Source organism: Petaurus breviceps, unplaced genomic scaffold (assembly GCF_028583685.1).
Source record: "Petaurus breviceps papuanus isolate PSGF00001 unplaced genomic scaffold, PetGlider_PUasm1.0 90842, whole genome shotgun sequence".
NCBI classification, from domain to species: Eukaryota; Metazoa; Chordata; class Mammalia; order Diprotodontia; family Petauridae; genus Petaurus; species Petaurus breviceps.
Window position 1 is genome coordinate 24,044,264 of NW_027187358.1, and position 12,904 is coordinate 24,057,167.

Sequence of the window (12,904 nt, forward strand, 5' to 3'; positions counted from 1 at the left end):
TAGGGAGAACCAACTGACAGCTGAGTGAACAAAGGACTGAAGGGAAGAGATACTTATGGCGAGGAAACCAAATAATCAGTCTATCATGATAGCCCAAGTACGAAGTCACAGGGGCTTCCACCAGGGTGAGAAAGGTCATATATAAGAGGTATTGGAAAGATATAAAGGGCAGGAACTAAAGACTGATTAGATATTAGGTATTGTGAGAAGGTGAAGAGCCAAGGATGAAATGAAAGTTGCAAGCCTAGGTGACTAAGAGGATGGTGACAGCCTGGACAGGAAGAGAAAATTGGAAAGTGGGATGGGTGTGTAGGGAAAGCTAATTAGTTCATTTCTGGATATATTGAGCATAAGATGTGCATGAACATTAAGTTCAATGTGTCTAATAGGCAATTGCAGATGCAAAAGTGAAGGCCTTGATCAAGGTTAGACCTATATAATTATTTCCAGGAGGAAAGTTGAGGTTTAATACAGCTTTAACAGGAAATAAAATGGGACATGATTCTCGAAAAAGTAATATGATTTGCCCCTCAACAATGAAGGCAAAATTTAAATTAGTATAACTTGATAAGCAAACTCGTGCAGCAAGTTTCTGTGACTTCAAGCTATGTTTGGCAGCTTATCAGTATAAGTAGAAAGGGTTTATGATGGAATAATTCAAGACTGGAGTTTGTAAAGGTATGAGTGGCACTAGGATAAGGAAGTAAGGGATTAAAGTGAAATTAGTTAATTACAGTGTCAAGATTTTGAAGGAAAGATAATCAAGTCAGAGTAGTGGTAATTGTCTGAGAAAGCAGAAAGGAATAGAGTGACTGGAGAGCTTAACTATAATGAAAAAGAAAGTTTCAAGAGAATTGAGGAATAAGTAAAGGATATAAGGATAAGAGGGTATAGACAGAGAGAGCACTGTCAGATTTATAGAAGAACCAGATGAAATATATGGAAGAGGGATGATACCAAATTATTCCTGAAGTCCCTAGTCCTGATCCTAGCCTAGTGGTCAAATAGTCTAGCAGTGAGGAAGACAAATATATCAGCGTAAAAGATGATTATGATGATGATGATGATGATGATGATGATGATGATGATGATGATGATGATGATGATATTGCTGTCATTTCTGTAGGGCTGTGAGGATTATGAGATGCTATATACAAGGCTTTGAAATTTGATCATGACAATAACACTGGGAGGTCGTGCTATTACCATCCTCATTTTATAGAGGAGACTGAAGCTGTTAAATTAAATTACATGACCAGGGTAACACAGATAATAAATATCTCCAAATAACTCTCCATATTCTGTCAGCAGTTCTGCTTGGTTTTGATTCCACAGAACATCATGATTTCTCCAGGATAAACTGATCACTTGAAATCTCATCACTATGCTGATTCACTCAGTTTTTGACACTCAAGCACCTTCTCAGCTCCCTTTGTTGACCCTTATTGGAGGGTCAGATGGTGGAGCACTGAACTCCTCCTGAAGTTTCCCTTTTTATAGGGATCACAACTTTCAAAGCTTTCCAAGAAATTCCTTATTTTTCACCAGCAGCTCTGCTTGGTTTTGTCTTTATGGTACACCATGCCCCTTTTAGTGTTTTCCCTTTATGCTTTATCAGCTTTCTTTTGTGTGTTGTTTTCCTCCTCTAGATTGTAAATTCCTTGAGGACAAGAAGAGTTTTTATTTTCCTTATTTATATCCTCAGCACTTAGTAGTACCTGGCACATAGTATTTACTCACATTTTATTCAATTTAATTGAAGAACTCTGTTCTTCACACCAAGTCAAGAAGGCAAAAGAACTGCATTACCTAGGTATGGTAGGGAGTTAGCCTTTTGGTGACATGTTCCAGCAGCTAGAGGAGAAGAAGAATATATGGTATGCTTTTTATTAGAATGTTAAAGTATAATTGATTTGTTACTTCACCCCAGTAATCAATGAGGGCAGCACTGACCCAGGGCTACCTGTAAAGATGTTTTCATTATCTCACACTGATTTTATGAGGATGTGTCTCTCATTCTGGCCTGGACCTGATGGTGAAGTGGTCTTGGGATGGGAAGGGGGAAGGGTCAATGTTAAAAAGCATGTGTTATCTAAGCTAAGTTATCTAAGTTATGTGGCCCAGTAACAAGAAGAAAAAGCTAAAAATGACCTATTAGGTCTCTTGTGACAGAAATTCTATAATCTTTTGTAGCATCCTTTGAAGTGGAAACCATACTTATGTTCTTTCAGCTTAATGTTAAAAAGAAAACCTTTAGAGAATAAAGAGTGCCTATGGACTTCAGCAACAAGATGTGTCTGATACATGTGTGAAACTTATAGAAGAATATTTAAATATATACATATATACATACATGTATATATATATCAACTAACATTTATTGACTACTTACTAATTCCATTCATTAGGGAAACAAAGAAAAAAATAAACTTGTTTAATAGGCTTGTGATCATTAATATCAGATAAATTTAACAAGAGATGAATTCTTGCCAGTGGTTTAAAAACTCTCATAAAGCTGACTGAGCCCAAAATCACAAAAAAAGATTCCATTTCTGTCCTCAAAGAGTTTGCTTCCCTGTTTTAAACTTTAAAGTCATTTCATAATTTGAAAACATCAGCACACTTTTATGATTCAAGAATAAAGAAAACTAAAGAATGCTTATTTCAAAGATTGACCTTGGAGACAAATTTTAAGGATTGATTTGAAATGTTGCACAAAAAATAATTTAGTCTTAAGGTAAGTTATAAGACAAAATTTCATCAAGAAAGACATCTTATTATTGGACATTATCAAGTGATAGAAGAGTAAGAGGTCATAACAGTCATTACATAGATATGGTATGCACCCATGCAACTGCCAGAAGGAAGGTAGTGGCTGATCTATTCCATTTCATGTCTTTGAGAATCAGTATTAGTAAATTAGTGTGTCAGAACCTAGGAACATAGCTAAGTTCTGGATGTGGAATCAGAAAACTCTGGGTTCAAATCCAGTCTCTGATATTCATTGTATGAACCTGATCAAGGCTCACTGAGCCTCAATTACTTCATCTATATAATGAGTGTATTGGACTAGATGACCTCTAAGATCCCTTTCAATCCTTGACATATGATTCTGTGGTCTTATGATTCTGTGGTCTTATTTACATTCAATAGGTACTGGCATTTTTGCATCCCTTCCCACAATATTTCATGGTTTAGTTTATTGCAGCTTTTCCTTTGTCCCTAATGAAATAATGGCATGTTACCAAAAAAACAAAGAACAAATGATTTAATTTAGATTCAATAAGTCACCTAAAATATCATTTGGGCTTTGCGTAGACAGAGTGGAATCTAATAAGAGCACAGGATAAATATATTTGAGAACTTTTATATCAACAAAATATACTTTAGTATTTTTCTCAGATGCATACTTTGTAAAAAGAAATCTCTTGTCTTTCTATTTGTGACTTAAAGATGTGATAGGAAGCTAGTCTTAAAGGAAGGTAATAAAAAAGGTTACACTATGAAACCAAACCCCCACACCAATTTGTCAAAAAAAATGTATAAGTAAAATTTCCTACAGGGTCAGTGGCACAGATTTGACTGATTTACAATTGTTTTCCCCTATTTTTGACAGATGCATAGATCTGGCACCAGAATGAAACTTACAGGCCATTTTACTTAACCCTCTCATTTTACAGTTAAAAAACTAGGGACCCAGAGGGTTCAAGTGACTTGCCAGAGGTCACAGATATAGGGATTAGCAAAGGATCATGGTCCTTCTGCTACAAATCCATTGATCTTTGTACAGTATCAAAGTTCCTCTCATTTATGGCACTGCCTCTTTGTGAAAGCTACCTACATAACTTCAAGTAAACTGTAATTTATAAGAGAAACCCATAGAGAGGCAACAGCATAGAAGAATCACACGGGAAGGATGTAGTCAAAATATCTTCCCCTCTCAATAGAACAGTTACAGAATACTCTCTCAGAGTTGATCAGGACCTAGAAGGCACTTACTGAACCCTTTACTTCACCAGAGCTCCCTGGATTAAATCCCATTCAAGGGTCTAACAATTTCATTTTTCTTTTTTGCTCTTTTTCTAGAACTTCATTCCTGGATATAAATACTCCAGCATGATCCTGGCACTCAATTGTTTATAATGGTATTAAAAGGTCAATTTGCCAACAAATATTCTTGTTGATTTTACCTCTAAGGAAAACACTAAGAAAGTGGTGTGATGAATCCAGGAGCCTTTCTTGCCCTTGCAATCTTGAAGCATTGGATATGTAACAGGAAGAGGATAAACAATTATTTCCTAAAGGAATTTATTATCAATTCCCACAGCTACATCAGCACAGCAGAGCAAGGAACCCAGGGTATTGTGTGTCAGAGCCAGGAGAGTAGGTGTCAGGAGAATAAAATAACCAAATATTTAGACCTATCAAAAAGTGGAATGAACTGCCTTGGGAGACAGAACCTTCCCTCTCATAAAAAGTCTATTAGTAGAAGCTGAATGATCACATTAGTTATGTTATGGGGGAAGTTCTCTTCCAGGTGTTTGTTGTACTTGATGGACCAGAGGTCCCTAAAATATCCAACCTTCTATAACTTTATTAGAGTAGATAACACACATGGGCATATTAAAAGGTCAAAGTATTGATGAGGTAAATTGTGTCAGATAGTCATTTCACCAAACTGGTAAAATTTCACCAAGGCATGTAACCTTCTTATTTTTATAGAAATCACCATGACTTTTTAATTTTAATTTTACTTCATTTTAGTTCCAAATTCCCTTCCTCCTCTACCCATTAAGAAGGCAAGGGAAAAAAAAACTTTTTCATTTATAATCATCAAAACAAATTCCCACATTATCCTTGTCCAAAAGAAAAAAAAAAGAAAGAAAATAGATTTAAATCTACACCTTAGTTCATCAGCTCTCTGGATAGCATGTTTCATCATGAATTGTTTAGAATTTTGGTTACTCATTGTGTTGATTCAATTTCCTGAATCTTTCAAAGTCAATTTTCTTTTTTTTAATTGTATAAATTCTTCTGCTTCTGCTCACTTAACTTTGCATTAGTTCATGCAAGTTTTCTTAGGTCTCTGGAACTATCTCTTTCATCATGTCTTATAGCAAAATAGTGTTTCATTACATGCATAAACCATAACTAATTCAGCAATTAACCAATTAATGGGCATTCTCTCACTTTCCTAATCTTTGATTCAACAAGAACAATTATTATAAATTATTTATGAACATATGAGTCTTTTTCCTCTGTCTGTGATGTTTAGGGTATAGACCTAAGAGTGGTATTTTTCATTCAGAGAGTGTGTATGACTACCTTGATATAAAACCTTTTCTCCAGCTCCCAGATTCCTGCTCATGACCTATGCCCTGACCCATGCAACTGTGCTACCTCACTTGGCCCAATTTTTTTCTGGATTCCACCCCTTTTACCTCAAAAAATATTCTCTTCAGGCCCATTAACTGCCTCAGTCACTGGTACTTCCCCGTAAACAATTTTAACATTTTTACTTCTACAATATTTTTTATATGCAGCTACTTAATCTTGTCCTCTCTCCAAGTCATCTTTCACACTGCTAACAAACTGGTTTTCTTATGATGCAACTCTGAGTGGGTCATTCTTCTGCTCATGAAACTTCAGTGGCTCCCAGTTACCTCTAGTATCAAATAAAATTTCATATTTGACATTTAAATGCATTCACAATTTGGCTACAACCCACCTCTCTCTACTTATTATTCACTACTAGACTTCATACAAATTTTTGTTAGCCTAAGGATGCCTCTTAATTCTTCTTTGAGCATAACAATGTTATTTCCTTCCCTTAGGATTTTGCATTGTCTGTCTCTTGTGCTTGAAATCACATCCTTCCTCACATCTGTCTCTTAGAAAGCATAGTTTCTGCCAAGGTTCAGCTCAGGGTTCACTTTAAATGTGAGGATATTTCTGCTGACCCTTTTTGCAAGTACCTTCAATGCAAAATTATTTGTATTTATTTTGCACATATTTTTATGTTCACACCTATAAATTTCCTTCAACTAATAAGTCAAACAACACCTGGCACATAGTAATTGCTTAAGAAATGCTTGTCCACTGATTTAAATAAACAATCTGGTCATATTTGTAAAAATGACCAACAAAGAAGCAAGAGGTTTTACTCTTGCTTGTGGAAATGTCACCTCTGTGACACAGATAGCTATGTAAAAGACTGATGGTTATTTATTATGGATTTACCAGTACACTTTATCTTGCCCCCCACCCACCACCAAAAAAAAAAAAGATGAAGAAGTTGATTTGTCTCTCTAATTATCAAGGGGAACTTAAGAGTGAGGCCAAAACCTTTCTAGTTATAAGCACTGATAGCCTCAGTTACTGAGGACCCCATATGGAACCTGTCTAGTCAGTTTCTTTGCATAATCTCTTTGGGGTGGGGTGAGATTAGTCATTCCTTTGAAACCCTCAGAGAGCCACTTCCTGTGCCTCTTAGATTAAAGCATCTAGTTTCTGTTCTCACTGTGCATGACTGTCTGTCCAGGGGTATCTATAATAATGGTTTCATGTTCCTCTGGTTTCTTTGAATTCCTCAAAACATGGAAAATAAAGAAGAATGCAGCCTCTCTCTCTCTTTCTCCCCATCTCATGCGCACGTGCATACACACACACACGCACACATGAAGCTTCCCTGACTAACAAACTAGTCTTTCAATACCTAATAGTTGTCATGGAAGTATCTCTATAGAGAGGGATAAACCTGATCCACAAAACATTAGAAACAATAGTAGATCTTTTTAAAAATGCCCTTTTTGTGTATTGGCATGACTTGTTAAGGTAGGTTTTAACAAAAAAAAAAATATTCTCACTGTATGGCTCTTTTTCTGAGAAAAGACCATTTTATATTTATATTCTTTGGCCAAATAAAGGGCCAAATGCAGAATTTATTTAAATAATTTTTCCCATTAGGGTTTCATTTATGGAACTAAGGTATTTTCTCATCAAATATATGGGAATAAATTAAATATATTTAAGTTTATGAAACCACAGAAAATAAGAGTTTTCAGAAACCTCAGATTAAGATTCACTTATGATTGAGTATATTTATTTCTAAGCCAAAAATAAATTTATAATATAGAAGAAATGGTAATATGTACAAATTATGTATACTAAATAATGTGCTTTAAGATGAGGGAGAAAAATAAATATATAATTAAAATGCAAATATGCAGCCAAGCAAGAGGAGGCTTTGACAATAACTTTGCACTAGGAACCCAAGTGACTGTGTAATTTCCTTTCCAGAATTAGCCCTTGAGTCATTAGTCTTCTCCTCAGTGGTGAGGATAGGGAGCATAGGAGAATTCATCAGGATGAATTCTCTATTTTTGAGGAGCAAGCTGCTTTCAATATTTTATTCCTACAGTTTGCATATACCCTGTGGGTTGATGTTTTTGTTGTACTTCTATCAGAAATAGGAGCTTTGGCAGGCACTTATACATGGATTCATTGCCACAATAAAAATGTCTTTATGAAACTGAGGACCCCTGACACTACTAATTAAAGATTAGTAGACACGTGGTCTTCTGCCTCAGAATAGCAATCTGGGAATTAGTTATATAATTCAACATAAACAATAAAAACCTGTGAATTGGATATATAATATAAGAAATCAGTGGAGTTCAATGGTAACTTGTGAAATGAATTTAAAATCATACAAACACATGCACACGCACATGTAGTACAGGATGAAGATAGGTATTATGAGGTGGGAGCAGTGATCCTGATTTTAAAATAAAAAAAAAGATTAACAATATGTTAAGATATAGAGTGCAATTGCTTCTTTTCTTGAGATGTGAGGCTGTAGGATATTTCAGGCACTGGGGGAAAATGTAATTTAGGAGTATTTTTTTAACTTTGACAACACATAAATTATTTTATTGAAGGAAGAGTGGATCTATGATTTTATTGATATGGAAAATTCATGGTGAGGAAACTCTAATAACAGAATTTATGGTTTTTAAGAGTTGTTTAGAACACTGATGACTGAGCAATGGTAACATGTTTACATAGGCAGTATGTAATTGACTAAATGATATTTTACCTGGATTTAACCAGTATATAACCATTCCAGATGCATAATAACATTGTATCCTGCATAGAATATGTACAGAAAAGTACAGTGTATACTTTAGAATCAGCATAGTGGGAAAATTGCGAATTTACCAAAGTGTGTTGTCCACACTTCCCTTTTCAGCACACCTATCATCTAGCTCTTCCTTCTCTCCTGTCTAATATCATATCTTTAATACATTTAGAACAGTCTTTGCTCTAAGGTGGAAGCCAACATTTACATACCAAGGAGTTAACTTTTAAGACTTAAGAAAGAATCCAAAAATTTTCTTTAAATAGAGGAGTCAACCTCCAAATTTAAGAGACATGTCAATCCTTCAAATGTGAAAGAAACAAAAGTTAAAGGGGGGAAAGCCACCATATTGAAATCAGACATTAATTCATTAGGGCAAGTTGATATTCATATTAGTTATGAAGGTACTATAGAAATTCATCAAATGCCCAATCTGCCCCTCTTATTACCACCCCCATTCCCTCCCTTACTTTTTGTAGGGCAAGATGGATTTCCACACACAATTTCCCATATATCTTATTTCCCAGTTGCCTTTAAAAATTAATTTTTCTAACTTTGTTTTTTAAAACTTTGAGTTCCAGATTCTCTCCCTTATCAGTTCCTCACCCACCCCCACTGGGAAGACAAGCAATTCAATATAGGTTATACACCTGTAGTCATGCAAAACACTTCAATTATAGTCATGTTGTGAAAGACTATCCTGCCCACCCCATTTTTTCTAATTTCTCCTTTAAACCTGTCCCTTTTCAAAAGAGTTTGCTTCTAACTACTCTCTCCCCTAATCTCAATCCCCTTTGATCATCCCTTCTCTTATCCCCTCCCTCCTACTTTCTGTAGAATAAGATACCCAATTGAGTGTGTATGTTATTCCCTGCTTAAGCCAAATCCAATGAAAGTCAGATTGATGCAATCCCTTTCACATACCTGCTCTTTCCCTCCATTTTAACAGCTTTCTCTTGCCTCTTTCATGCCAGATAATGCAATGGGAATGTAAATTTTAAAGATCTTCCTTGTCCCTAGGCTTAACTGAACCTGGAGCCTGTGGTGGGAGGCTTGTTTCTCAGGAGATAAATTTTGATTGGGCAGTGGGTCAAGAGGGTTGTTACATTCTCTGACCCAGGAGAAGGCTATATAAACCCTGATGTGAGGTTTTCTTTTGGGGTTCACTTTGAAAAGTGTTGTGTGATTTGACCACATGAGACTCTGGGCAGCCGCTGAGCCCCCCAGCTTTGAAAAACTCAGATGTTGATGCTTCCCTCTCTGGAAACTGTGATTTGGCATGGATGTCATGGTTGGACAGTTTGGAAATCTGTCTACTTGATCTGTTTCTCTGTCTTGATAATTCTGTCTGTACACTCTGTATTCTGTCTGATAATTCAGTGTACTTTGTGTTTGTTTAAGGCCCAGTGGCCACTTTGGTAACTTTAGTTCTGTATCTAGAAAATGGGGCCTTTTCCCCCTGAACTAGGTAAATGATATATGTTTGACTGATTAAAGTAAGCTTATTAACCCACTTTGAGCTCCTTTCCTTTATCAAAGCAGATCTAAGAACCTGTGTTGGCAGTCACCCTGGGGACACCTGGGTGCTTGCCACTACAGATAATTTACCCTGTTCTATCTCTCCCTTTTTCCTTCTTCCAATATATTTCTCTCTCACCTCTTAATTGTACTTTTTAGATATCATCCCTTCATATTCAACTCACTATACACACACACATATGTACACACACATTATTCCCTTCAACTATCCTCATACTAAGAAAAGTATCATGAGTTACAAATATCATCTTTCCATGAATGAATGTAAATGTTCAACTTTAATAAGTTCCTTATGGCTTCTCTTTCCTGTTTACCTTTTCATGCTTCTCTTTATTCTTGTATGTGAAAGTCAAATTTTCTGTTCAGCTCTGGTCTTTTTAACAAGAATGCTTGAAAGTCCACTATTTTATTGAATATCCATGTTTTCCCCTGAAGTATTATACTCAGTTTTGCTGGGGAGGTGATTCTTGGTTTTAATCCTAGCTCCTTTGACCTCTATGATATCATATTCCAAGCCCTTCAATCCCTTAATGTAGAAGCTGCTGGATCTTGTGTTATCCTGATTGTTTCCACAGGACTCAAATTGTTTCTTCCTGACTGCCTGTAATATTTTCTCCTTGACCTGGAAATTCTGAAATTTGATTATAACATTCCTAGGAGTTTTCTTTTAGGGATTTTTTTCAAGAGGCAATCAGTGAATTCTTTCAATTTTTATTTTGACATCTGCTTCTGGAATATCAGGAATTTCTTGAAGCATGATTTCTAAGCTCTTTTTTTCATGACTTTCAGTTAGTCCAATAATTTTAAAATTATCTCTCCTGGATCTATTTTCCAGGTCAGTGTATTTTCCAATGATATATTTCACATTGCATTTTTTTTCATTTTTTGGATCTGTTTTATATTATTTTGATTTCTCATAAAGTCATTAACTTCCATTTGCTCCAAACTAATTTTGAAGGAATTATTTTCTTCAGTGAGCTTTTGAAATTCCTTTACCATCTGGCCAATTCTGCTTTTTAAGGTATTTTTCTCCTCATTGACCTTTTAGAACTCTTTTGCCATTTAAGTTAGTTTATTTTTTAAGGTGTAATTTTTTTCAGCATTTTTGGGTCTCCTTTAGCATGCTGTTGACTTGTTTTTCATGATTTTCTTGCATCATTCTCATTTCTCTCCCCACTTTTTCCTCTATGTCTGTAATGGCAAGCAAAGGAGTACTTAGCTCCTTCTTTCAGTTATTCAAGTGTCTTTGAGCCTCTGCCTGTCATTATATCAAGTCTTTGTTAGAAACAGAAACTGCGAAGCCCACAGTGGGAGGAGCTTGTCAAAAACTGGAACAGGAAGAAAGTAAGAGGAGGGCTGAACAGGAAGGAGCTGATGATATAAAATTTCAAATGAAGTTGGGACTGCAGCAGAACAGGGAGGAAGGATGACTGGTGCCAGCACTCTGTTCTATCTATGTTGATGCTATTTTGTCAGAACTGTTGCTGACAGAAGATGTTATTTTTGTTACACAAGCCCTGGGACCTTACTGCTGGTTCAGAAGCCCTGAAAGAGGACTTTTCTCCTGCCTGCTTACTGACGTCCTGAAGGAGGGTTTTACTGATGTTTCCAGAGGTTCCAGGACTTGACTGATGATTTGTGTTAATTTCTCAGACAGAAGCATTAGTCTGTGTTCATTTCACAAGCAGAAAGCAAATTGATGGAGGTACTGGCAATGTGTGTAAGTATTGTTGTAACTCTGCTAAGTTTGATGTGTGCAGATGGACTGGGAGCTAAAGCAAGAGATGGAATATGAACTGGGAGCTGTCTATATGTGAATCAAAGTGACAGTTGAGTAAATTCAAGCAAGAGCTGGGAACATGGAAGAGGACCCATGGAGTTTGGAAGTTACTTTCTGGGTTCTACAGCACTAAAGTTTGTTTAGAGACATTTTAACAGGTATTGGAGGTGGTTGGAGTGTGAACACTTGAAAGTTCCTGCTTTTGCTCTGCTGTCTTGGCTCTGCCCCTTCCCCCCCGCCCCCTGCCCCAGTATTACTTTCTAGAACTAGAAAAACAAAAATAGTATTGTGGACAATAAATCAAGACTAATAAGATGATTTTTTTAAGTAGGAATAAAGGGGTCTAGTAGTACTGAATTTCAAGCAATACTACAAAGCAGTAATTCTCTTTTTTGATGTTCTTCCTTAAATTTTTTGTTTATTTCTTTTTAAAATTTATTTTAAATTTTAAGTTCTGTATTATCTCTCTCCTACCCTTCACCCACACCTTCTGTAAGCAAAAATAAAAGTGATATTAATTATAATTTTGAAATCATGCAAAACATATTTCCATATTAATCATATGGTAAAAAAAAAGGCTAGAAATTAAAGAAAGTGGAAAAAACCTATGCTTTAAAGAACATTCAAATTCATCAGTTCTTTCTCTGGAGGAGAACAACATTTTCATGGTAAGTCCTTTGGAATTGTCTTGGAACATTGTTTTCCTGAGAATAGCTAAGTCATTAATAATTGGTTAATACTCATGATTGCTATTAGCACATATAATATTCCCCTGGTTCTGCTCATTTCACTTTGCATCAGTTCATATAAGTCTTCCAAAATTTTTATGAAACCATTCTAGTCATTATTTCTTTTGACAAAATAAATTTCAATACAATCATATACCACAGCTTGTTTAGTCTTTCCTCAAATGATGGACATCAGTTCAATTTCCAGTTCTTGGCTACCATACAGGGTTGGGGGAGGTTGGGAGCTATGAATATTTTTGTACATAAAGGTCATTTTCTTTTTTCTTTGATTACTTTGGGCTATAAACTTAAAAATGGTAACACTGGGTCAAAGGACATCCACAGTTTTTAACCCTTTTGTCCCAAATTCATCTGTAGAATGGTTGGATCAGTTCACAACTCTACCAACAATGCATTAGTGTCCCAATTTTTCCACATCTCTTCCAATATTTGTCATTTTCCTTTTCTGTCATATTAATCAATATATATATACCATGTTTCCCTGATAATAAGACACTGTCTTATTATTTTTTTTGGAAAGAAAAGCACCAGAGGGCTTATTTTCAGGGGAGGGCTTATGTTGTCCTGGCTCAGCTCTCCTCCGCGGCACTGCTCTCAATGGCGCCAGCAAGCAAATCACTGGGGAAGAACAGGATGACACGCTCACTGCTGTAGCTCTGATTGGATGCAGCTCAGAGCGCGGCGTGCATTTCACCC